We start from the raw sequence: 24508 nt of genomic DNA, 5'->3' as shown, positions 1-24508 counted from the left end.
TAGATTGAAAAAAAAAATAGAAACAGGCTGACAGGACGACAATCAAATTGCAAAAACTCATCAAAGCACTCGATAGAGTATTTGAATCCACAAGTAGCTACGAGCAACTTTGTCTTGGCTTGCATGAATGTCGGAAAATGTCAAAAAGAAAAAGATGGTGGCTTTTTCATATTCGTTCTTTTATTTTTAGCTCGTTGGCTCTTCTGTCCATTGTCCTCCTGCCTGGCTCTTGACCTGTGACTGTCTGAACGCACACAGTAGACTTTCATGCGGGGGATTTGTCCTGAGCCTCTGTGAAAGACCCACCCACCCCCATAAATAACTGCTCTAGAAACACATGAATGCAAAACTAAACCACAGCTTAAAGAGGAGCTTGTCATGACCGCCAGGCAGTTAAGACCATCTCTTAAGCGATCTAATCAGCACCAGCAGTGGGTGATTATTAACAAACGCTGCCGCACGAGTTAACCCACCTGCACACACTCCACCGTGCGGTACACAGTGCTATTTTTACCATCTTTACCTGCTTCCCGCTGCTCGGTATTGAGTCTATTCCTTGAGAGCTCTACCTGGCGTTTTTTCCATTACCTCGTTTGTTCTGGATATTGGACTCCCCTTCTGCCTTTTTGACTTTGGACCTCGCCTCTCACCTCGGACTGTTTGCCACCAGTGTTCTCCCTGGATTATGACTAACCTTACGCCTCTTGACCACGAAACAAAGCAAAGCAGAGCAAAACAAAACGAACAAACGAAAACCCTCACGTCCCGCACTTGCATATAACGCCGTTACGTGCCCAAGCGGTATTGTACGTCATCCTAGCACTGCACCCCGGGGCGTACGGTATATGGGAACGAGCACACGCCACCAATCGTCTCGAATCACTCCCTACAGCTGTAAGGCGCCTTGAAGCGTGCACCCCCAACTTTCTTCTTTGCCCATCTGTGAAAGGTAAACTCTTGAGCAAACTCTGAACCAGCTCTAAGGAAACTAACCCGATTAGACGTTACTTTGACTCATCTTTTTACGCTCAGTGCTGGATTGCTCAAACTCCAGCTAGGGTTAGGGTTAAAATTCCCACGCTACTTAGACACTTTGTTTACGCTCAGTGCTGGATTATGGGAACTTCAGGACGAGTGGGTATTTTCTCCTATCTGTCAATTCTGTTTTGTTTTGGAGACTCTTGGCTGCCTATGTTGTACAGTGCAGCGTGAAGGAAACATTTTCCAAAACTGTGTCAGCTCAAAAGTTGTAAGAAAACCTCTCCAGCTGCTTTAACTCTCTTCATTTTTCTCATTTAATGTGACACTCGATGTATAACTGGAGCCTCACATATGCAAATGGTGAGGCTCCAGTTCGACACCCAGTTCGACACCACTTTACAGTATATGACAAAAGCTTGGCAGACTGTGCCGGACCGGCAGATAACTTCCGCTTATTTTTACCATATTAAACATTGGAAATCCTCCCACTTGTATTTGTGACACTTGATTTTGGCTCAACCTAAGACACTCCTAAATCTTCAAACACTTTTCTCTTCTCCCGCAACACTCTTGTCTGTCGGCAGTATGTGGCAGCGTTGCATGACAACCCCTCTCACCACGGAAAGGAACCTAACAGCTTTGGTAAGAGAGGAGAAAAGGACCTGGCTAGTACGGGGCTCGAACCCATGACCTTAGCGTTATTAGCACCACGCTCAAACCAACTGAGCTAACCAGCCTCACAACAGTGCTCCTCTCTGTGCTGCAAAAAATCGAACTCAGGGAATTTCTTTTGTCCTCCTTTGAATAGAAAGCCGTGTAATTCAGTGTACGGGCTTTCTCGTGCAGTTTCATGGTTCTTGTAACCCAAATCCTACACTGGCCTGAAGTGCCCCCCCATTTCACAGCATTTTTCAGCTGATTTAAAATGTACCTAAAGGAGAAGCATTATTGAAGACCATCAATTACCAAGAGCTTTTGTCAAAGGTTTTGGTGGTCATTTTGAATGACCACAGAGCGCTGTGACCTCGGTTTTACATCTCATCCAAAAGACAGCGCCCTTTTACAACACAGCATCTCCGTCACTATACTGGGGCATTGGGACCCGCACAGACCTCAGGGTGAGCGCCCCACCGCCGGCACCATTAACACCGCTTCCAGCTGGAAGCTTTGTTTTTCCCTGTAGCTCACCCTCATCCGGGTACTGACCTGGCTCACACCTGCTTAGCTTCAGTGGGTTTTTTGAGTTGCGAGTTGCAAGGGGATGCAAGTGATGGAGCCGCTCGCTGCAAAAGCCACTGCATTGGCCGGGAATCGAACCCGAGCCTCCCGCGTGGCAGGCGAGAATTCTACCACTGAACCACCAATGCTCAGTGCCTGGGCCTTCAAAAAAGACGCTTTTTTGGTGCTCTGTGCAAAACGCGTCGACATCTGCAAAATGCCATTCGCGGACGCTGAAGAACTTATTTCCAAGGCAGCGGGTACAAGCGATTGGGCGTTTTAAAACCACCAGGAACAGCAAAGAGGCGCGCTTCTTTGCTTGCGCCGAAACACACCGACTGGAGGCGGATAACGTAGTCGGCAGGATTCGAACCTGTGCGGGGAGACCCCAATGGATTTCTAGTCCATCGCCTTAACCACTCGGCCACGACTACAGCAAGCCCCACTGCCGCTGCGTTCTTGCTACAATCTTACCTGGATCGCGAGGCGCCGGCGGAAGCCTATTTCAAAGTCGTTCTCCGTTTCAAAAAAACATTTCCAAAATACAAGCCTTGCAGACAGACACGCCTCAGAGGACTTAAGGGTGGCTTCATGTCGGAATGATAAAGTCTCCCCGTCCGGACATGAAAATGCCACTTTGTTACACACAAAATAAGAATCAACAACAGAGAAATGCCCACAAGCATTTGAAAAGCCGCACCACGTCGCACTTGAAATAGCTCTTACATTAGTGGTAGACACAGGAATCGCCTTTTTATTTACGCTCTTACCAACGCGATGGAAAGCAAAACAAAGCAAAGCAGAGCAAAACAAAACAAACAAACGAAAACCCTCACGTCCCGCACTTGCGTATAACGCCGTTACGTGCCCAAGCAGGGTGTACGGTATATGGGACCGAGCACACGCCACGAATCGTCTCGAATCACTCCCTACAGCTGTAAGGCGCCTTGAAGCATACACCCCCAACATTCTTCCTTGCGCATCTGTGAAAGGTAAACTCTTGAGCAAACTCTGAACCAACTCTAAGGAAACTAATCCGATTAGATGTTACTTTGACTCATCATTTAAGGGATCCTTGTTAATTGGAGAAATCAATGATTTCGAATGAATTCTGTATGCGTTAAAAGACAGCTATACACAGAAAACATGCAGGACACTGCTCATGATGTTTCCCGAGCCGAAACACAGTGCGTTTTTCCAAGCCATTTGACAAAGCCCACCCACTGAAAACTGCAGCAGATCGTGTAAAGACGTTCAACTTTGTAACTACTGCACGCACAGGAAGCAGAATAAATTCCTCTTTTCAAACTGTCAAAGGTTTGCTTTGCGAACGCTGCAGGACATCGCACAATCTCTTTTGAATGGGGACAAACGATTTCTTATGGGGCGCAGTAAGTACAGACGTTTAAAAAGCTCCACTCATGCCGACGATGCAGCATGAAGAAGCGCAACCTAACGTTTGACAGACAAAAGCCAGGCGCCGCTACGAGCAATATGAAATCATACTGACAGCACACGGCGTTTCGCGCTGACACAAAAGTAATCTCGACAGACGCTGTTCTCTGCATAAAGCTGAAAGAGCTAAAGAGCGTTTCTGTTGACATGTAACAAGCTCGTTTCTTTCTACCATGATATCACCGTGACCAAATCTGTCTTTAAACACCTTGCTCAGTCTCTGACGAGACTGTCAAAAATTGCTTTCGCCGATTGTATTGCAAACCGGCGGAAGCGGGGTATTGGGAAAAGTTTTCAACTAGCAATAATCGCGCCTCGGCTAAACCTCACAGGCTACGATACTGCCACTGCGCAAAGCTGACGGTTGCCAGGCAACCGCGGGGATCCTATGGAAATCGTTATCGATCGTCTCATGGCATGTCGTTGCTATAACGCTTCATATTTGTCGTCTTCTTCTTCTTCTAGCTTGAGGTTTTGAAGAATTTCATGACAGACAAGGGCTCCGTTGGGAACAAAGGGCGTTGTGAGAAAACCGTTGCTTATTTTCAGCAGCAGAAATACAACCCTTTAAATACAAGATGACAGAACAATGACGAAGGGCATGCCGGGAGGAACTCATGCACTACAGAGGAAAGGGGGCGGGCACGTACAGTTCACATTCAAGCCACAAGTACTCTTCTTGGATGTTGCACAAACAAATCCTAACGTCTTGAAAGCATTGCAGCATGTTTGTGTCCCACTTCCCGTGGCTGCGGGACGACTGACACGAACGGACAAACACAATCTGTGGCGTTTAGCGTGAAATAGTCTTGCAGGCATCGTGCTGTCTCACTGCATTATTATACCGCTGGAGGAAACAGTCCATCTGGCCATGAAACTCATTTGAACGTCTAGCTACAGCAACTAACAATATCATGATTTATTCAGGATGTGTGGAATCAGCACGTCCCGGAGGCAGCTTCCGAAATCGTGAGCATTCTCTGGTGGTAGGGGCGTTCAAGATGGCGCTCAGGTGGGAGGTAAAGTTTAGTGGTTGGGGAGTTTTTTTGAGTTTTTCATGACCTGAATGTTAATTTTTGCTTTTTTTGACTACAGAAAAATAAGGACTTAACACTAGTTGTTTAAACTTCAGTTATAATTGAAAGAAAAAAAAACGATTTTTTTTTAGGTTTAAAAAGTCCGATATGAGTAACACTGGGAAAAGAAAAGAGAGTGCTGGGTCTTCGAAGGAGAACTCTAAGATACCTCAATCGTATATGTATAGCACTACAAAAAAATCGATGGCAACTAAAGGGAAAAGTGAAGAAGCTGCAGGGGCAGCAACAGGGCGGAGGCGCCGCGCGCCCGGCCGATATGTTGGACCGGTGCGCTTTACGTGCTGAAATAAACACGAGACAGCCCCGAAATGTTTCCAGAGTGCTGTGCACTGAAGACTTGCCTGGTGCTCCTCCGTGCAGATTGTTTGTCCTCCTCCAGTGCGGGACGAGCCAACACAAGGGAGCGCATTCGCCAACATCCAGGCATGCAATGCGATTTGGAAAGCAGCTCCTTTCCAAAGAGTTGCACACGAACGATCCTTCAGTCCCGCTCGGGGGGCACGGAGCCCCCGCCACACACAGCTTCAAGTAGCGAGTCAGGCGCCTGGGTTTTCGGTTACGGCCACACCACCCTGAACACGCCTGATCTTGTCTGATCTTGGAAGCTAAGCAGGGTTGGGCCTGGTTAGTACTTGGATGGGAGACCGCCTGGGAATACCAGGTGCTGTAAGCTTTTGCTCTCCCAGCCAGCAGGGGTCGCCGTTGGTTCCGTAGGCTTTGGGAGGAAAACCTGCAGGATGGAAAGGTGATCTATAGCCTCATCTCTAGAGATGTTTTGTTGCTGTGGCATGTGTGTGACCAGTATTAAAAAAAAAAACCCGTTTGTAAAACGAATATCGAAGCTGCCTCTAAATCTGCAAATGAAGACAAGTCGATAAACCACTTGTTTTTCGTATAACTAGACATATATTCATTTGTTACTGATTTCATTCATTGAGCACGGATACAATAGAGGTACAGCAATTCACTGTTTGACATGTCTGGTACAGAACCTACAGAACCGAGCAATCAGAAAACGGGTGAAACTGTCTTTAGACTCAGCATACAGTACCGAGGCCCCCCATGACCAAATAAAGGCTAACCTCGATAATCAGCCTAAAGAACGCAGACTACAGCAAAACGACTGACTTTGAAAAGGGAATGAACGTCCGGAAGGAGTAGTGGAACTAGCTTGAGATGCTTCTCCGGACCCCTAACTAAAAGCCACCGAGAACCAGCAGCGGCGTCGACTCCTTTCGAACCGGGATCCTTCCGCAGCCACGCAGCTCGTGGTGTCCTAACCCTCCCGTATCTGATTTTGGACCAAGCACATCAGGGGAGAGCGCGAACGCAGTCCCCCACTACCAGAAATTATGCAGTCGAGATTCCCACATTTGGGGAATTCGCAGGGGTCAGCACAGCCGGAGTGCAATGGCCGAGCCTCGCCCTGGGTGAACCGATTTCGATTTTTAAGAACTTTATTTTCTTTTCACAAAAAAATACAGGACATCACAAATCAGAAAGCTTTACATTAATATACATACTTAAAAAAGTATATATGATCACATCTCATTACATTTTGACACGGTAACAGTTACATAGCAACAATTTTCTTTTTTTCTGGTGCAAATCACATTCTTTACTTAAACTTGATAATGTTTTTCACAGTTTCTTGAGATATTGACCTATGCTCTCTATTTCCCACAGATTTTCTGCTTCCTCCCTCCCTTCTCTCCACAGATCTCTGAGGTAATAGATTTCTCTCAGGTGATGAACAAGGCCAGGCTACCTGCAGCCTTGACTGGAATCTTGATGCCTTTGAACAGCCCCATGTTCCTCACTCTCCACAGGGCATCTTTCCCACTGTTCACCACGGCCCAGATCCTGTCAAACACGTCAGGAGGAAGTTTGACAGGAGAGATGCCGTATATGACGAAAGCAGCAGTCAGGGTAAATTGGGACGAGAGAGCCTGCAACCAATCTTCAAACTGTGCCCAGAAGGCCTTTGCAAAAAAGCAGGACCACAGGAGATGGGATACAGTCTCCTCCTCGCCGCAGCCCACCCTAACGCAGCGAGGGCTGGGGGTGAGGCCCCTACGGTACAAGAAAGTTCGTACCGGTAAACACTGGTGGACGACACTCCAGGCTAAATCTCTGTGAATGTTGCACAGAAACTTAGAGGATGTGTGTTTCCACACCTTCCTTGTTTGGGCTGATGTTAAAATGCCCACATGGGTCTGCCTATTGTTCTGGGGTGCAACGAAATCTTCCAGTTTTTGGACCCTGACATCTCGGAGGGGAATATGGCCAATTGGGTGAGATCTTAGAAAACTTTTAACTGTCCCATAAATTACAGGGCATGTGTCAGAGAGTTGGACGTCCAGCTTGGGTCTGACACCCCACACTCTGAACACCTCCCTACCTACCCAGAGCCTGGAAAAATAAGTCCAGGTACGCGCTGCAGGTGCTGTTGCAAAGCCTCTCAGCACAGAGGCCAGGAAAATGCACAGCAGCTTCGTAGCAATATCTGGGACAGACTTCCCCCCTGAGGGTAGCGGCTTGTACATTATTTCCCTTCTGAGTCTTTCCTGCTTCCCACCCCATAGAAATTGAAACATCAATCTCCTCATCACCGCCGCAACACGGTGTGGGATTGGGAAGGTAGAAGCCAGAAAATTCAAGACAGGCAAGAGCTCGGCTTTGATGACCAGCACCTTCCCTGTCATGGTGAGGTCTCGGTTCTTCCATTGCATCAGTTTTTTGTTTAAGATTGGCAATTTGTTCTGCCAATTAACTGTTCCCATCTCTTCTCCAAAATACACCCCCAGGACCTTAATTCTCTTCTCTTGCAGCCTGAGATCATGTCCTTCTTTTGGCTCCCTCCAGTTCTGATAAAAAATCTCACTCTTAGATTTGTTAATTTTTGCGGAGGAAGCCAAAGAGAAACGATCACAGCACTGCAGAGCTCTGCTAATTGAGGCATTGTCAGAGAGGAGCAGGGTGACGTCATCCATGTATAGAGATGTCTTTACCTCTCCTCCCCCACTTCCAGGCACTGGTATCCCATTAATGGCCTGATCCTGGCGCAAGGCACAGGCTAAGGGCTCCATAGCCAAAACGCATAACAAGGGGGATAATGGGCAGCCCTGCCTCACCCCTGAACAGACTTCAAAGGGGCGTGATCTATTGCCATTAACCATGACTCTGCTGTTGCTACCTGTGTACAGCAGGTTAATCCACTTTCTCATGATGGGGCCAAACTTCATGTGCTCAAGTCCCGATGTTAAGTACTGCCGGTTTAGGCGGTCAAAGGCCTTTTCTAGGTCTACACCTAAAATGCAAAGAGGGAGGGAGCGATCCTCAGAGTACAGACAGACATCCCTCAACAAGGCCAGGTTGTCGCTCATCAGGCGTCCTGCTATCCCACAAGTCTGTTCTTTCCCTACCAGTGAGGCCACTACATTTTGTAGGTGCAGGAAAAGGGCTTTGGACAGGATCTTAGTGTCCAAGCCTAACAGGCTGAGGGTCTCCAGTTCTTTATGTCATTTTTTGCTCCTTTCTTAAACAAGAGAGAGATAGTGCCTTCCCTTAAGGAGTCAGGCAGCAATTCTGTCTTATAGCTTTCCTCGAATAGGAGCAGTAGCGGATCCTGAAGCAGATCCCAAAAGGTGCAATAAAATTCTTTAGGGAGCCCGTCAGCACCTGGAGTTTTCCCCTTCTGTAAGCTCTCCATCGCCTGTCTCAGCTCTTCTACTGTCAAATCCCTCTCAAGTACTTCCCTATCTTCTTCACTCAAAACGTTTTCTAGCTTTGAGGTAAAAAAATGAATTTCTTCATCCTTTAGCTCTGTAGAGCTGTACAGTCTTGAGTAGAAGGCCTCGGTGCAGGAGAGGATAGCACTCGGCTCTGTTCTCTCTCGTCCCTCCTCATCAACTACACTTTCCATGACAGACTTGGAGCCTACCACTTTCCTGAAAAAGAAGCGAGTACACTTCTCATTTTCTTCCAAGAACTGCACTCTGCCTCTTAACAGCACTCCTCGACTACTTTCTTCGGCTATGCTCCGGATGTCCTTTTTTAAAAGGGTGATATCCTCGAGCACATCGAAGCCACTGTGCAGCATCGTGTAGAGACGCTGCAGCTGCCTCTGTTTCCTGGCTAGCACTCCTCTCCGTCTGGCAGCAGCCTTCCTTCCCTCAGCCATGAAAAATGCCTTTGTCCTCATCTTCACCTCCTCCCACCACTCTCCTACTGACCCGTACAGACACTGCAAGGACAGCCACTGTGATAGTTTCTCCTTGTAGCGGGATACTACCCCCTCGTTCTCTAGCAGCTTTGTGTTGAGTTTCCAGAGGCCTGGGCCAAAGACAGTCCCGCCCTGGAGTTCCACTCTACACCCTAAAGCCTGATGATCTGAGAAGAAGACAGGCTGAAGAGTGACCCCAACAACTTTCACTCTCTCTGAGACAAAGCAATAGTCAATTCTGGAGCTGCTATTCCTCCCTGACCATGTATATCCTGCTGTTGTGGGATATATACATCTATATGTGTCTGAGAGTTTAAAGTCTTGAACTAAGTTTTGCAGGGCCAGTGAGCTGGAATCCAATTTTATCGGAGAGCTAGACTGCCTGTCTGTGTGCTCTAAGATACAATTAAAATCCCCTCCCACTATCACGTCTGTGCTACTTAACAATAGGGGAGAGAGTGCCTTGAGTAGCTCCACCCTTCCTCCCACGTCAGTAGGACAATACACATTGATTAGCCGCAGGTTAACGGTCCCCCATTCCACATCCACACACAGCAACCTGCCATCTATGACCCTCTGAATACTTTTCAATTTGAAAGCCCATCCTTTGAAAAGAATGGCCACGCCAGAGGCTCTGTTGTTATTGTCCCCTGACCAAACAGAAGGCCCTTTATCCCACCTATCTTTAAAGCTTTTATACCTCTCTTGATAGGCTAAAGCACACTCCTGCAACATCAACACATCTCCCTCTCTCTGCTGGAGGTAATCAAAGACACACTGGCATTTAACTCTGTCATTGATACCTCTGGTGTTAAGAGAAATTATGTTTAGAGCCATTTTACATAAGAAAGTGGAACCAGTCTTTACAAAACACATTTCTCTTCGGTCTCACCTGTTACCTTCTCTTTCTTTTTCTTCTTACCAATTTCCTGCCAGCCATCCTCTGAATGAGCCTTCATCAGGGTGGCAGCAGTAAAAGCGTTCACGGAGTCCATTTCAAGGAAGGGGGTAGAAAGAGGGGTGGAGGGGTTCCAGCTGTCCCCATCGCCATGCTCTCCTTCCTCCTCGCTCGGGGAGAAAACAGAGTCATTTTTCCTTTTCCTCAAGTCCAGCTCCTGGGAGCACTGAGGGGAAAGGGGTGCAGCCGATGCACCAGTCTCCTCTTCCCCCTCACCCACCAGCTGTTGCAGATCCTCCGTGACGGACTGGATGGAGGAGAGGAGGGCATCTGTAGCACTTGCAGAGTCTGAGAAAAGCAGCTCCGCTGAATCCTGGGTATCGTCGCTGGACCCGCTCCACCGGGGGGCCCCACACTGGCCCTCGTTCTGAGGAGCAGGAGTGGGGGAGGGGTCCTCGCTGTTCTCGGGGGTTTTCAAACCCTCGTGCTTGTCTGGTGCAGTCTGCGGTTGTGGGAGCGTAGTGGATTTCTCTTCCACCGGCCCCGGAGCCACAGCAGGACTGATCCTGGCTGGAGGCTGAGACTCTTTGTCCAACAAGGGTTCTTTGTTTGACTTGTTGTTTGCTTTGGCTTTTCGGGCCGGTTTGGCTGAAACAAGCACTGCCTCATCCTTTCTCATTTTGAGTTTATTGGCGTAGGCGTGAGGGCAGTTCTTAAAAACGTGTCCTTCCGAGCCACATAAATTGCACTTTGGCAGCATTGAACAGTCAGAGGCTAAATGTCCCTGTTTGCCACAGGTCTTGCAGCATTTCACAGTGCAGGACGATGCCAGGTGTCCCACAGCACCACAGCGCCGACACACCTTTGGTTGTCCCACATAAAAAACATAGCCATTGCAGGCGCCCAGCTGGATTGTAGAGGGCAGGTGCCTTAAGCCTCCATTTACATTGTCCGGTAGTAAGCGAACCTCGAATTTCCTTGCTCCTGTTTTTATACCGTCAACATCTCTAACCTCAGTTCCATGGTGGACGGTGCAGTACTGGTTAAGCCAGATGTGAATGTCCTCCGTCTTTGCCAGTTCCGAGAACATAACAACATGCACCGTTTTCCTCTCTCTCTGTGTCAGAGGCTGCAAGTTGATCTTCTCAAGTGCAGGAACTTTCCCTCTTTTTGCCTCAAAGACATCCACGCATTGTTCAAACAGAGGATAGGTAGCAAATACAACCTCAAATGCTTTCTGACCTGGGAGAGCAAAGATGAAATCCAAGTGCCGAGGTTCAAAGCCAAGTTCCTTCTGTAACACTTTTCTGCTGAACTGCATACGATCCATGAAGAGGTCATCCAAAAGCTCAAAATGTACAGCATTCTTGCGGGATCCAAAGGTTGCCATCTCAAACTGCAAAACAAACACTGCTTCCACAAAACAAGAAAACAATCCAACTACTCCAACTACAGGCTGATCAAGGTATCTCCCCTGCCAGGTAAGCCGAGAGCCGCAGGCGATGAGCCCGGAGCTGAACGGGCCCCACTGGCTCGTTTGTAAGGCCAGGTGCATTGCCAACCACGACCGGCAGGGCAGAGGCCTTGAAGGCAGCCTGGGCTCCTGCAGCTGTCCAGCCACGCACTCTGGTTTCTCTTCATCTCGTACAAATCTTTTGCCTTTTACTAAAGATTTCCATGGAGAGGAGCATGAATGAGTTCCATACAATTTTTGTGCTTTCCTGCCTTCGGGTGGGGCGCAGCTGGGCTGGTCAAAGAGAGAAAACAAAACCGCTCACAATCGCTCTATTTACGGCGACTGTGGCTGTCTGCTCTGCCAGTCCTCGGTCTCCGCCTGTCTGATTGGCGCTCTTTTCTTTGGGGGGCGGGAAGTGTCCGGCCGCAAATATGAAGCGTTACAGCAACGACATGCCATGAGACGATTGATAACGATTTCCATAGGATCCACGCGGTTGCCTGGCAACCGTCAGCTTTGCGCAGTGGCAGTATCGTAGCCTTTGAGGTTTAGCCGATGCGCGATTATTGCTAGTTGAAAACTTTTCCCAATACCCCGCTTCCGCCGGTTTGCAATACAATTAGCGAAAGCAATTCTTGACAGTCTCGTCAGAGACTGAGCAAGGTGTTTAAAGACAGATTTTGTCATGGTAACATCATGGTAGAAAGAAACAAGCTTGTTACGTCTCAACAGAAACACTCTTTAGCTCTTTCAGCGTTATGCAGAGAACAGCGTCTGTCGAGATCACTTTTGAGTCAGCGCGAAACGCTGTGTGCTGTCAGTTTGATTTCATATTGCTCGTAGCGGCGCCAGGCTTTTGTCTGTCAAACGTTAGGTTGCGCTTCTTCATGCTGCATCGTCGGCATGAGTGGAGCTTTTTAAACGTCTGTACTTACTGCGCCTCATAAGAAATCGTTTGTCCCCGTTCAAAACAGATTGTGCGATGTCCTGCAGCGTTCGCAAAGCAAACCTTTGACAGTTTTAAAGAGGAATTTATTCTGCTTCCTGTGCGTGCAGTAGTTACAAAGTTGAACGTCTTTACACGATCTGCCGCAGATCTTACAAACGAGCCAGTGGGGCCCGTTCAGCTCGGGGCTCATCGCCTGCGGCTCACGGCTTGCGAGCGTGCCCAATCCGTGCGATAACTCGGAAAACACCCGGCCACACTGTGCCGGAAACGACGCACTCTGGGAAGCCGCTATGCAAAGCGAGGTCCCAGGATCCCCTGCGGCCGGACACTTCCCGCCCCCCAAAGAAAAGAGCGCCAATCAGACGGCCGGAGACCGAGGACTCGCAGAGCAGACGGCCACAATCACCATTACAAGAGCGATTGCGAACTTGCTTGTTTTCTCTCTTTGACCAGCCCAGCTGCCCGCCACCTGAAAGCAGGGAAGCACAAAAATTGCATGGAACTCATTCATGCTCCTCTCCACGGAAATCTTTAGTAAAAGGCGAAAGATTTGTACGAGATGAAGAGAAACCAGAGTGCGTGGCTGCACAGCTGCAGGAGCCCAGGCCGCCTTCAAAGCCTCTGCGCTGCCGGTCGTGGTTGGCAATGCACCTGGCCTTACAAACTAGCCAGTGGGGCCCGTTCAGCTCCGGGCTCATCGCCTGCGGCTCACGGCTTGCGAGCGTGACCAATCCGTGCGATAACTCGGAAAACACCCGGCCGCACTGTGCCGGAAACGACGCACTCTGGGAAGCCGCTATGCAAAGCGAGGTCCCAAGATCCCCTGCAGCCGGACACTTCCCAACCCCCAAGGAAAAGAGCGCCAATCAGACGGCCGGAGACCGAGGACTCGCGGAGCAGACTGCCACAATCGCCATAACAAGACCGATTGCGAGCGTTTTTGTTTTCTCTCTTTGACCAGCCAGGCTGCGCCCCACCCGAAAGCAGGGAAGCACAAAAATTGCATGGAACTCGTTCATGCTCCTCTCCACGGAAATCTTTAGTAAAAGGCGAAAGATTTGTACGAGATGAAGAGAAACCAGAGTGCGTTGCTGCACAGCTACAGGAGCCCAGGCCGCCTTCAAAGCCTCTGCCCTGCCGGTCGTGGTTGGCAATACACCTGGCCTTACAAACGAGCCAGTGGGGCCCGTTCAGCTCCGGGCTCATCGCCTGCGGCTCACGGCTTGCGAGCGTGCCGAATCCGTGCGATAACTCGGAAAACACCCGGCCACACTGTGCCGGAAATGACGCACTCTGGGAAGCCGCTATGCAAAGCGAGGTCCCAAGATCCCCTGCGGCCGGACACTTCCCGCCCCCCAAAGAAAAGAGCGCCAATCAGACGGCCGGAGACCGTGGACTCGCGGAGCAGACTGCCACAATCGCCATAACAAGACCGATTGCGGGCGTTTTTGTTTTCTCTCTTTGACCAGCCAGGCTGCGCCCCACCCAAAGGCAGGGAAGCACAAAAATTGCATGGAACTCATTCATGCTCCTCTCCACGGAAATCTTTAGTAAAAGGCGAAAGATTTGTGCGAGATGAAGAGAAACCAGAGTGCGTGGCTGCACAGCTACAGGAGCCCAGGCCGCCTTCAAAGCCTCTGCGCTGCCGGTCGTGGTTGGCAATGCACCTGGCCTTACAAACTAGCCAGTGGGGCCCGTTCAGCTCCGGGCTCATCGCCTGCGGCTCACGGCGTGCGAGCGTGACCAATCCGTGCGATAACTCGGAAAACACCCGGCCACACTGTGCCGGAAATGACGCACTCTGGGAAGCCGCTATGCAAAGCGAGGTCCCAAGATCCCCTGCGGCCGGACACTTCCCGCCCCCCAAAGAAAAGAGCGCCAATCAGACGGCCGGAGACCGTGGACTCGCGGAGCAGACTGCCACAATCGCCATAACAAGACCGATTGCGAGCGTTTTTGTTTTCTCTCTTTGACCAGCCAGGCTGCGCCCCACCCGAAGGCAGGGAAGCACAAAAATTGCATGGAACTCATTCATGCTCCTCTCCACGGAAATCTTTAGTAAAAGGCGAAAGATTTGTACGAGATGAAGAGAAACCAGAGTGCGTGGCTGCACAGCTGCAGGAGCCCAGGCCGCCTTCAAAGCCTCTGCGCTGCCGGTCGTGGTTGGCAATGCACCTGGCCTTACAAACTAGCCAGTGGGGCCCGTTCAGCTCCGGGCTCATCGCCTGCGGCTCACGGCTTGCGAGCGTGACCAATCCGTACGAGAACTCGGAAAACACCCGGCCACACTGTGCCGGAAACGACGCACTCTGGGAAGCCGCTATGCAAAGCGAGGTCCCAAGATCCCCTGCGGCCGGACACTTCCCAACCCCCAAAGAAAAGAGCGCCAATCAGACGGCCGGAGACCGAGAACTCGCGGAGCAGACTGCCACAATCGCCATTACAAGAGCGATTGCGAGCGTTTTTGTTTTCTCTCTTTGACCAGCCAGGCTGCGCCCCACCCGAAGGCAGGGAAGCACAAAAATTGCATGGAACTCGTTCATGCTTCTCTCCACGGAAATCTTTAGTAAAAGGCAAAAGATTTGTACGAGATGAAGAGAAACCAGAGTGCGTGGCTGCACAGCTGCAGGAGCCCAGGCCACCTTCAAAGCCTCTGCCCTGCCGGTCGTGGTTGGCAATACACCTGGCCTTACAAACGAGCCAGTGGGGCCCGTTCAGCTCCGGGCTCATCGCCTGCGGCTCACGGCTTGCGAGCGTGCCGAATCCGTGCGATAACTCGGAAAACACCCGGCCACACTGTGCCGGAAATGACGCACTCTGGGAAGCCGCTATGCAAAGCGAGGTCCCAAGATCCCCTGCGGCCGGACACTTCCCGCCCCCCAAAGAAAAGAGCGCCAATCAGACGGCCGGAGACCGAGGACTCGCGGAGCAGACTGCCACAATCGCCATAACAAGACCGATTGCGAGCGTTTTTGTTTTCTCTCTTTGACCAGCCAGGCTGCGCTCCACCCGAAGGCAGGGAAGCACAAAAATTGCATGGAACTCGTTCATGCTCCTCTCCACGGAAATCTTTAGTAAAAGGCGAAAGATTTGTACGAGATGAAGAGAAACCAGAGTGCGTGGCTGCACAGCTGCAGGAGCCCAGGCCGCCTTCAAAGCCTCTGCGCTGCCGGTCGTGGTTGGCAATGCACCTGGCCTTACAAACTAGCCAGTGGGGCCCGTTCAGCTCCGGGCTCATCGCCTGCGGCTCACGGCTTGCGAGCGTGACCAATCCGTGCGATAACTCGGAAAACACCCGGCCACACTGTGCCGGAAACGACGCACTCTGGGAAGCCGCTATGCAAAGCGAGGTCCCAAGATCCCCTGCAGCCGGACACTTCCCAACCCCCAAAGAAAAGAGCGCCAATCAGACGGCCGGAGACCGAGGACTCGCGGAGCAGACTGCCACAATCGCCATAACAAGACCGATTGCGAGCGTTTTTGTTTTCTCTCTTTGACCAGCCAGGCTGCGCCCCACCCGAAGGCAGGGAAGCACAAAAATTGCATGGAACTCATTCATGCTCCTCTCCACGGAAATCTTTAGTAAAAGGCGAAAGATTTGTACGAGATGAAGAAAAACCAGAGTGCGTGGCTGCACAGCTGCAGGAGCCCAGGCTGCCTTCAAAGCCTCTGCGCTGCCGGTCGTGGTTGGCAATGCACCTGGCCTTACAAACTAGCCAGTGGGGCCCGTTCAGCTCCGGGCTCATCGCCTGCGGCTCACGGCTTGCGAGCGTGACCAATCCGTGCGATAACTCGGAAAACACCCGGCCACACTGTGCCGGAAACGACGCACTCTGGGAAGCCGCTATGCAAAGCGAGGTCCCAAGATCCCCTGCGGCCGGACACTTCCCAACCCCCAAAGAAAAGAGCGCCAATCAGACGGCCGGAGACCGAGGACTCGCGGAGCAGACTGCCACAATCGCCATAACAAGACCGATTGCGAGCATTTTTGTTTTCTCTCTTTGACCAGCCAGGCTGCGCCCCACCCGAAGGCAGGGAAGCACAAAAATTACATGGAACTCGTTCATGCTCCTCTCCACGGAAATCTTTAGTAAAAGGCGAAAGATTTGTACGAGATGAAGAGAAACCAGAGTGCGTGGCTGCATAGCTGCAGGAGCCCAGGCCACCTTCAAAGCCTCTGCCCTGCCGGTCGTGGTTGGCAATACACCTGGCCTTACAAACGAGCCAGTGGGGCCCGTTCAGCTCCGGGCTCATCGCCTGCGGCTCACGGCTTGCGAGCGTGACCAATCCGTGCGATAACTCGGAAAACACCCGGCCACACTGTGCCGGAAACGACGCACTCTGGGAAGCCGCTATGCAGGCAAGGTCCCAAGATCCCCTGCGGCCGGACACTTCCCGCCCCCCAAAGAAAAGAACGCCAATCAGACGGCCGGACCCAACAACCTTGGCGTTATTAGCACCACGCTCTAACCAACTGAGCTAACTGGCCTCGCAACAGTGCCCCTCTCAGTGCTGCAAAAAATCGAACTCAGGGAATTTCTTTTGTCCTCTTTTGAATAGAAAGCCGTGTAATTCAGTGTACGGGCTTTCTTGTGCACTTTCATGGTTCTTGTAACCAAAATCCTACACTGGCCTGAAATGCCCCCCATTTCACAGCATTTTTCAGCTGATTTAAAATGTACCTAAAGGAGAAGCATTTTTGAAGACCATCAATTACCAAGAGCTTTTGTCAAAGGTTTTGGTGGTCATTTTTAATGACCACAGAGCGCTGTGACCTCGGTTTTACATCTCATCCAAAAGACAGCGCCCTCTTACAACACAGCATCTCCGTCACTATACTGGGGCATTGGGACCCGCACAGACCTCAGGGTGAGCGCCCCCCCGCCGGCACCATTAACACCGCTTCCAGCTGGAAGCTTTGTTTTTCCCTGTAGCTCACCCTCATCCGGGTACTGACCTAGCTCACACCCGCTTAGCTTCAGTGGGTTTTCAGTTGCGAGTTGCAAAAGCCACTGCATTGGCTGGGAATCAAAACCAAGCCTCCCGCATGGCAGGCGAGAATTCTAACACTGAACCACCAATGCTCAATGCCTGTACCTTCAAAAAAGACGGAGGACATTCACACCTGGCTTAACCAGTACTGCACCGTCCACCATGGAACTGAGGTTAGATATGTTGACGGTATAAAAGCAGGAGCAAGGAAATTCGAGGTTCGCTTGCTACCGGACAATGTAAATGGAGGCTTAAGGCACCTGCCCTCTACAATCTGGCTGGGCGCCTGCAATGGCTATATTTTTTATGTGGGACAACCAAAGGTGTGTCGGCGCTGTGGGACACCTGGCATCGCCCTGCACTGTGAAATGCTGCAAGACCTGTGGCAAACAGGGACATTTAGCCTCTGACTGTTCAATGCTGCCAAAGTGCAATTTACTTGGCTTGGAAGGACACGTTTTTATAAACTGCCCTCATGCCTACGCCAATAAACTCAAAATGAGAAAGGATGAGGCAGTGCTTGTTTCAGCCAAACCGGCCCGAAAAGCCAAAGCAAACAACAAGTCAAACAAAGAACCCTTGTTTGATAAAGTCTCAGCCTCCAGCCAGGATCTGCCCTGCTGTGGTTCCGGGGCCGGTGGAAAAGAAATCCACTACGCCCCCACAACAGACTGCACCAGACAAGCACGAGGGTTTGAAAACCCCCGAGAACAGCGAGGACCCCTCCCCCACTCCTGCTCCTCAGAACGAGGGCCAGTGTGGGGCCCCCCGGTGGAGCGGGTCCAGCGAGGATACCCAGGATTCAGCGGAGCTGCTTTTCTCAGACTCTGCAAGTGCTACAGATGCCCTCCTCTCCTCCATCCAGTCCATCACAGAGGATCTGCAGCAAATGGTTGGTGAGGGGGAAGAGGAGACTGGTGCATCGGCTGCACCCCTTTCCCCTCAGTGCTCCCAGGAGCTGGACTTGAGGAAAAGGAAAAATGACTCTGTTTTCTCCCCGAGCGAGGAGGAAGGAGAGCATGGCGATGGGAACAGCTGGAACCCCTCCACCCCTCCCTCTACCCCCTTCCTTGAAATGGACTCCGTGAATGCTTTTACTGCTGCCACCCTGATGAAGGCTCATTCAGAGGATGGCTGGCAGGAAATTGGTAAGAAGAAAAAGAAAAAGAAGAAGGGACCAGGTGAGACAGAAGAGAAATGTGTTTTGTAAAGACTGGTTCCACTTTCTTATGTAATATGGCTCTAAACATAATATCTCTTAACACCAGAGGTATCAATGACAGAGTTAAATGCCAGTCTGTCTTTGATTACCTCCAGCAGAGAGAGGGAGATGTGTTGATGTTGCAGGAGTGTGCTTTAGCCTATCAAGAGAGGTATAAAAGCTTTGAAGATAGGTGGGATAAAGGGCTTTCTGTTTGGTCAGGGGACAATAACAACAGAGCCTCTGGCGTGGCCATTCTTTTCAAAGGATGGGCATTCAAATTGAAAAGTATTCAGAGCGTCATAGATGGCAGGTTGCTGTGTGTGGATGTGGAATGGGGGACCATTAACCTGCGGATATTCAATGTGTATTGCCCTACTGACGTGGGAGGAAGGGTGGAGCTACTCAAGGCACTCTCTCACCTATTGTTATGTAGCACAGACGTGATAGTGGGAGGGGATTTTAATTGTATCTTAGAGCACACAGACAGGCAGTCTAGCTCTCTGATAAAATTGGATTCCAGGTCACTGGCCCTGCAAAACTTAGTTCAAGACTTTAAACTCTCAGACACATATAGATGTATATATCCCACAACAGCAGGATATACATGGTCAGGGAGGAATAGCAGCTCCAGAATTGACTATTGCTTTGTCTCAGAGAGAGTGAAAGTTGTTGGGGTCACTCTTCAGCCTGTCTTCTTCTCAGATCATCAGGCTTTAGGTCGTAGAGTGGAACTCCAGGGCTTTGGCCCAGGCATCTGGAAACTCAACACAAAGCTGCTAGAGAACGAGGGGGTAGTATCCTGCTACAAGGAGAAACTATCACAGTGGCTGTCCTTGCAGTGTCTGTACGGGTCAGTAGGAGAGTGGTGGGAGGAGGTGAAGGTGAGGACAAAGGCCTTTTTCATGGCTGAGGGAAGGAAGGCTGCTGCCAGACGGAGAGGAGTGCTAGCCAGGAAACAGAGGCAGCTGCAGCGTCTCTACACGATGATGCACAGTGGCTTCGATGTGCTCGAGGATATCACCCTTTTAAAAAAGGACATCCGGAGCATAGCCGAAGAAAGTAGTCGAGTGCAGTTCTTGGAAGAAAATGAGAAGTGTTCTCGCCTCTTTTTCAGGAAAGTGGAAGGCTCCAAGTCTGTCATGGAAAGTGTAGTTGATGAGGAGGGACGAGAGAGAACAGAGCCGAGTGCAATCCTCTCCTGCACCGAGGCCTTCTACTCAAGACTGTACAGCTCTACAGAGGTAAAGGATGAAGAAATTCATTTTTTTACCTCAAAGCTAGAAAACGTTTTGAGTGAAGAAGATAGGGAAGTACTTGAGAGGGATTTGACAGTAGAAGAGCTGAGACAGGCTATGGAGAGCTTACAGAAGGGGAAAACTCCGGGTGCTGACGGGCTCCCTAAAGAATTTTATTGCACCTTTTGGGATCTGCTTCAGGATCCGCTGCTGCTCCTATTCGAGGAAAGCTATAAGACAGAATTGCTGCCTGACTCCTTAAGAGAAGGCACTATCTCTCTCTTGTTTAAGAAAGGAGCAAAGAATGACATAAAGAACTGGAGACCCCTCAGCCTGTTAGGCGTGGACACTAAGATCCTGTCCAAAGCCCTTTTCCTGCGCCTACAAAATGTAGTGGCCTCACTGGTAGGGAAAGAACAGACTTGTGGGATAGCAGGATGCCTGATGAGCGACAACCTGGCCTTGTTGAGGGATGTCTGTCTGTACTCAGAGGATCGCTCCCTCCCTCTGTGCATTTCAGGTGTAGACCTAGAAAAGGCCTTTGACCGCCTTAACCGGCAGTACTTAACTTCGGTACTTGAGCACATGAAGTTTGGCCCCATCATGAGAAAGTGGATTAACCTGCTGTACACAGGTAGCAACAGCAGAGTAATGGTTAATGGCAATAGATCACGCCCCTTTGAAGTCTGTTGTGAGGCAGGGCTGGCCATTATCCACCTTGTTATTCGTTTTGGCTATGGAGCCCTTAGCCTGTGCCTTGCGCCAGGATCAGGCCATTAATGGGATACCAGTACCTGGAAGTGGGGGAGGAGAGGTAAAGACATCTCTATACATGGATGACGTCACCCTGCTCCTCTCTGACAATGCCTCAATTAGTAGAGCTCTGCAGTGCTGTGATCGGTTCTCTTTGGCTTCCTCTGCAAAAATTAACAAATCAAAGAGCGAGATTTTTTATCAGAACTGGAGGGAGCCAAAAGAAGGACATGATCTCAGGCTGCAAGAGAAGAGAATTAAGGTCCTGGGGGTGTATTTTGGAGAAGAGATGGGAACAGTAAATTGGCAGAACAAATTGCCAATCTTAAACAAAAAACTGATGCAATGGAAGAACCGAGACCTCACCATGACAGGGAAGGTGCTGGTCATCAAAGCCAAGCTCTTGCCTGTCTTGAATTTTCTGGCTTCTACCTTCCCAATCCCACACTGTGTTGCGGCGGTGCTGAGGAGATTGATGTTTCAATTTCTATGGGGTGTGAAGCAGGAAAGACTCAGAAGGGAAATAATGTACAGGCCGCTACCCTCAGGGGGGAAGTCTGTCCCAGATATTGCTACGAAGCTGCTGTGCATTTTCCTGGCCTCTGTGCTGAGAGGCTTTGCAACAGCACCTGCAGCGCCTACCTGGACTTATTTTTCCAGGCTCTGGGTAGGTAGGGAGGTGTTCAGAGTGTGGGGTGTCAGACCCAAGCTGGATGTCCCACTCTCTGACACATGCCCTGCAATTTATGGGACAGTTAAAAGTTTTCTAAGATCTCACACAATTGGCCATATTCCCCTCCGAGATGTCAGCGTCCAAAAACTGGAAGATTTCTTTGCACCCCAGAACAATAGGCAGACCCCTGTGGGCATTTTAACATCAGCCCAAACAAGGAAGGTGTGGAAACACACATCCTCTAAGTTTCTGTGCAACATTCACAGAGATTTAGCCTGGAGTGTCGTCCACCAGTGCTTACCGGTACGAACTTCCTTGTACCGTATGGTCCTCACACCCAGCCCTCGCTGCGTTAGGGTGGGCTGCAGCGAGGAGGAGACTGTGACCCATCTCCTGTGGTCCTGCTTTTTTGCTAAGGCCTTCTGGGCACAGTTTGAAGATTGGTTGCAGGCTCTCTCGCCCCAATTTACCCTGACCGCTGCTTTCGTCATATACGGCATCTCTCCTGTCAAACTTCCTCCTGACGTGTTTGACAGGATCTGGGCCGTGGTGAACAGTGGGAAAGACGCCCTGTGGAGAGTGAGGAACATGGGGCTGTTCAAAGGCATCAAGATCCCAGTCAAGGCTGCAGGTAGCCTGGCCCTGTTCATCACCCGAGAGAACTATTACCTCAGAGATCTGTGGAGAGAAGGGAGGGAGGAAGCAGAAAATCTGTGGGAAATAGAGGGCATAGGTCAATATCTCAAGAAACTGTGAAAAACACTATCATGTTTAAGTAAAGAATGTGATTTGCTTCAGAAAAAAGAAATTGTTGCTATGTAACTCGTACCGTGTCAAAATGTAATAAGATGTGATCATATATACTGTTTTAAGTATGTATATTAATGTAAAGCATTTGTGATGCCCTGTATTTTATTGTGAAAAGGAAATAAAAGTTCTTAAAAATCGAAATCGCTGGAGGAAACAGTCCATCTGGCCATGAAACTCATTTGAACGTCTAGCTACAGCAACTAACAATATCATGATTTATTCAGGATGTGTGGAATCAGCACGTCCCGGAGACAGCTTCCGAAATCGTGAGCATTCTCTGGTGGTGTCCTGCAGGGCACCTGTGGGCGTGCATTGGTGGTATAGTGTTGAGCATAGCTGCCTTCCAAGCAGTTGACCTGGGTTTGATTCCTGGCCAACGCAGTGGCAATTGGTTTCAAATGCTGTCATGAGCCTTGGATTATGACTAGCAAAGCGAAGCCTTTTGAAAGAGCTAAAGCACTGCAAAACGGAATTGAAGGAGAATCTTACAGGGGATTCTGAGCGGTGTCTGCATACACGCAGTCCGATACGGGTGCTGAAAGCTTGAGCTACTCTCAATGTCATGCTGCCTTTCCCCGGAGTAAATCTGTTACATTGAAGGAATGCTTCTCGCAGGTTCAAAAGGGACCCTTGTTAATTGGAGAAATCAATGATTTCTAATGAATTCTGTATGTGTTAAAAGACAGCTATACACAGAAAACATGCAGGACACTGCCCATGATGTTTCCCGAGCCGAAACACAGTGCGTTTTTCCAAGCCATCTGACAAAGCTCGCCCACTGAAAACTGCAGCAGATCGTGTAAAGACCTTCAACTTTGTAACTACTGCACGCACAGGAAGCACAATAAATTCCTCTTTTCAAACTGTCAAAGGTTTGCTTTGCAAACGCTGCAGGACATCGCACAATCTCTTTTGAACGGGGACAAACGATTTCTTATGGGGCGCAGTAAGTACAGACGTTTAAAAAGCTCCACTCATGCCGACGATGCAGCATGAAGAAGCGCAACCTAACGTTTGACAGACAAAAGCCGGGCGCCGCTACGAGCAATATGAAATCAAACTGACAGCACACGGCGTTTCGCGCTGACTCAAAAGTGATCTCGACAGACGCTGTTCTCTGCATAACGCTGAAAGAGATAAAGAGCGTTTCTGTTGAGACGTAACAAGCTCGTTTCTTTCTACCATGATGTCACCATGACAAAATCTGTCTTTAAACACCTTGCTCAGTCTCTGACGAGACTGTCAAAAATTGCTTTCGCCGATTGTATTGCAAACCAGCGGAAGCGGGGTATTGGGAAAAGTTTTCAACTAGCAACAATCGTGCGTGCTAATTAGAACAGCAACGCTGAGCTCAGCACCGTACTGAGCCCAGGTGTTATTCTAAAGCTGTCAGGTGCAGTTCATTTATATGAAGGAAATCTCTTACTGGGTACGATTACAATGCAGTAAGTAGCACAGGCTACTTGGGGAATAGCCCGATGTGTTTTAAAACGACCCGAGCCAGGTAGGAGTCGAACCTACAATCTCCTAATCCGTAGTCAGATGCATTATGCATTGCGCCACTGTCCCTGGTGTGACACTACAAGACTGTAACCCAGTGATCTCAGCCCTGCAACTAGTAAAATATTACCCCCGGTCCATTCTTTTCCAAAAGTGAGAAACACCTGTTTTCTACATTTTGTCTGTTTTAAAACCATATCTCTTTAAACCAAACCAAGAGTTTGTCTTTTGCACTGATATTCTGATTCATTTCGATTTCAAAGAAAAAAAAGCATTACCTTCCAAAGCATCATAAAATTGTCCCTTCTTCCAGACTCTACTTCTCTCTTGTAGTAGTACAGTAGACCTTTCCAGGTGAGCAGATCACAGAGTCCGAAATGAGCTTCCTCCATCAAGCAAAGTACCTGAACATGACTCTGTCTTCATAAAAGCGCCCCTGTAATAAAGAAATTAAATCCGAAATCAAGAGGGCAGTTGCCTACTGAAGTTCAAGAAGTCATCAATTTTAACCTAGCAACACATTAAAGGCTGCATCTATACAAGTACGATTCTAGAAATGCTCACCAGATTACGTTTTAAGAAGGAACTGCGCCTCAGGTTCCGCCGAGATCTTAACTCGGATGGCAGGATTCAGAGTCCGGAGTGCGGATGTGATCTTCCGCGTATTCAAACCGCCAGCATGTGACTCCCCTGTCCCCGTGACCTCATTGCTCTGCTCTCTCCTCTGTGCAGCCGAGCCCGACTCATGGTAAAGTGGAAAAAAATATGCCCTCAACGTGAGATTTACTCTGGACGAGGATAGATGTTACCTTTTTATCGTTGAATAGGATGTATGTGATGTGGCGACTAGGTTCAATTTTGTATCCTCTTTAAAAGATTAAGGACTGGGGTGAGCGTGATTTATCACCCTTTCAGCTAAGGACCCGACATGCGCACCGTTTAAGCTGCATAGACTCGGTCGTTTAACTCTTCTCTATTAGCAGGGTTAAGGTTAAAGAAAAAAAACATTGCTGACTTCTTTTTTTTTGCCAGCCGCTAGCGCTGATTAGCAAGGTTTGTATT

The 24508-nt window shown here is 49.6% G+C and overlaps 16 non-coding genes and 1 pseudogene across 16 annotated transcripts; 3 read left to right on the top strand and 14 right to left on the bottom strand.

Annotated features, from left to right (window-relative positions):
- Positions 1–1644: 1644 nt before the first annotated feature.
- Positions 1645–1718, bottom strand: trnai-aau (transfer RNA isoleucine (anticodon AAU)). The gene has a single exon. It is a non-coding gene; the product is annotated as a tRNA-Ile (tRNA).
- A 559-nt stretch (positions 1719–2277) lies between these two features.
- On the bottom strand, positions 2278–2348 carry trnag-gcc (transfer RNA glycine (anticodon GCC)). The gene has a single exon. It is a non-coding gene; the product is annotated as a tRNA-Gly (tRNA).
- A 203-nt stretch (positions 2349–2551) lies between these two features.
- Positions 2552–2633, bottom strand: trnas-aga (transfer RNA serine (anticodon AGA)). Its single transcript has one exon. It is a non-coding gene; the product is annotated as a tRNA-Ser (tRNA).
- Positions 2634–3871: 1238 nt separating this feature from the next.
- On the bottom strand, positions 3872–4013 carry LOC138228155 (U4 spliceosomal RNA). The gene has a single exon (XR_011185241.1). It is a non-coding gene; the product is annotated as a U4 spliceosomal RNA (small nuclear RNA).
- Positions 4014–5305: 1292 nt separating this feature from the next.
- LOC138228414 (5S ribosomal RNA) lies at positions 5306–5424 on the top strand. The gene has a single exon (XR_011185494.1). It is a non-coding gene; the product is annotated as a 5S ribosomal RNA (ribosomal RNA).
- A 639-nt stretch (positions 5425–6063) lies between these two features.
- LOC138228135 (U1 spliceosomal RNA) lies at positions 6064–6233 on the bottom strand. Its single transcript, XR_011185229.1, has one exon. It is a non-coding gene; the product is annotated as a U1 spliceosomal RNA (small nuclear RNA).
- Positions 6234–11495: 5262 nt separating this feature from the next.
- On the top strand, positions 11496–11612 carry LOC138228371 (U5 spliceosomal RNA). Its single transcript, XR_011185451.1, has one exon. It is a non-coding gene; the product is annotated as a U5 spliceosomal RNA (small nuclear RNA).
- Positions 11613–11842: 230 nt separating this feature from the next.
- On the top strand, positions 11843–11984 carry LOC138228281 (U4 spliceosomal RNA). Its single transcript, XR_011185367.1, has one exon. It is a non-coding gene; the product is annotated as a U4 spliceosomal RNA (small nuclear RNA).
- A 759-nt stretch (positions 11985–12743) lies between these two features.
- LOC138228300 (U5 spliceosomal RNA) lies at positions 12744–12858 on the bottom strand. Its single transcript, XR_011185380.1, has one exon. It is a non-coding gene; the product is annotated as a U5 spliceosomal RNA (small nuclear RNA).
- Positions 12859–13249: 391 nt separating this feature from the next.
- Positions 13250–13366, bottom strand: LOC138228315 (U5 spliceosomal RNA). Its single transcript, XR_011185395.1, has one exon. It is a non-coding gene; the product is annotated as a U5 spliceosomal RNA (small nuclear RNA).
- Positions 13367–13757: 391 nt separating this feature from the next.
- Positions 13758–13874, bottom strand: LOC138228301 (U5 spliceosomal RNA). Its single transcript, XR_011185381.1, has one exon. It is a non-coding gene; the product is annotated as a U5 spliceosomal RNA (small nuclear RNA).
- Positions 13875–14265: 391 nt separating this feature from the next.
- LOC138228304 (U5 spliceosomal RNA) lies at positions 14266–14382 on the bottom strand. Its single transcript, XR_011185384.1, has one exon. It is a non-coding gene; the product is annotated as a U5 spliceosomal RNA (small nuclear RNA).
- Positions 14383–14773: 391 nt separating this feature from the next.
- On the bottom strand, positions 14774–14890 carry LOC138228319 (U5 spliceosomal RNA). The gene has a single exon (XR_011185399.1). It is a non-coding gene; the product is annotated as a U5 spliceosomal RNA (small nuclear RNA).
- A 391-nt stretch (positions 14891–15281) lies between these two features.
- On the bottom strand, positions 15282–15398 carry LOC138228332 (U5 spliceosomal RNA). The gene has a single exon (XR_011185412.1). It is a non-coding gene; the product is annotated as a U5 spliceosomal RNA (small nuclear RNA).
- Positions 15399–15789: 391 nt separating this feature from the next.
- LOC138228333 (U5 spliceosomal RNA) lies at positions 15790–15906 on the bottom strand. Its single transcript, XR_011185413.1, has one exon. It is a non-coding gene; the product is annotated as a U5 spliceosomal RNA (small nuclear RNA).
- Positions 15907–16297: 391 nt separating this feature from the next.
- On the bottom strand, positions 16298–16414 carry LOC138228327 (U5 spliceosomal RNA). Its single transcript, XR_011185407.1, has one exon. It is a non-coding gene; the product is annotated as a U5 spliceosomal RNA (small nuclear RNA).
- Positions 16415–23173: 6759 nt separating this feature from the next.
- Positions 23174–23298, bottom strand: LOC138228294 (U4 spliceosomal RNA; annotated as a pseudogene).
- Positions 23299–24508: the final 1210 nt, after the last annotated feature.

This window comes from Lepisosteus oculatus, unplaced genomic scaffold (genome assembly GCF_040954835.1).
Source record: "Lepisosteus oculatus isolate fLepOcu1 unplaced genomic scaffold, fLepOcu1.hap2 HAP2_SCAFFOLD_40, whole genome shotgun sequence".
NCBI lineage: Eukaryota > Metazoa > Chordata > Actinopteri > Semionotiformes > Lepisosteidae > Lepisosteus > Lepisosteus oculatus.
The sequence above is the reverse complement of the archived record's forward strand: the minus strand, read 5'-3'. Positions and strand labels throughout refer to the sequence as shown.